Consider the following 526-nt stretch of genomic DNA (forward strand, 5'->3'; position numbering starts at 1 on the left):
TTCTGGGCCTCCAGGTTCCCGCTGCCCCCAGGCAGCCCCGTGCCCTCCCTGCCTTCGGCCCTGGCCTCAATCCCTCCCCGCAGGGGGCACGAGGGTGCCTGGGCAGATGCACTCCAGGGGCCGCACACCCTGGGAATTGGGTTTCTGGACTTGGCCGTCCCCTGCCTGCCCGCTGCCTCTGAGGGAGCTGGCTCTGGTCGGGAGCAAATTTGAGTCACCCTGGGAAGCCAGCGGCCAGGAGGATTTTCCCACGGTGCTGCAGAAAGCAGCAAACTGCACCCTCTTCCGAGAGGACTGACGAAGGGGTGACACCTCCCGAATTAGTATTGATTCATCATTAGGCAGAGCCCGCTCCCCGAGCAGCCAGGAGGGCGAAGTGGCCATTCCCGCTCCAGGAAAGCAGAAGGGGAAAAGGGAGGCTTTTGGCCAAGGGTGGTGGAAAATACCCTGGGCCTGTCATTGTCCGAGGGGAGGGGGTGGGCTGGGAGGCTCCTCCGGCAGCTCTGAGTCGCGATCCCACCTGGGC

At 64.4% G+C, this 526-nt stretch overlaps 1 long non-coding RNA gene across 1 annotated transcript in view; it reads left to right on the forward strand.

Moving 5' to 3' along the window:
* Positions 1-520, forward strand: part of LOC118452058 — a 3,639-nt gene extending 3,119 nt beyond the window's left edge. Inside the window, exon 3 of the long non-coding RNA XR_004841708.1 lies at positions 15-520. This is a non-coding gene — a long non-coding RNA (uncharacterized LOC118452058). The remainder of the gene's footprint in view (positions 1-14) is intronic.
* The last annotated feature ends 6 nt before the right edge of the window (positions 521-526 follow it).

This window comes from Egretta garzetta, unplaced genomic scaffold, assembly GCF_000687185.1.
Source record: "Egretta garzetta isolate BGI_Z169 unplaced genomic scaffold, ASM68718v1 scaffold4, whole genome shotgun sequence".
NCBI classification, from domain to species: Eukaryota; Metazoa; Chordata; class Aves; order Pelecaniformes; family Ardeidae; genus Egretta; species Egretta garzetta.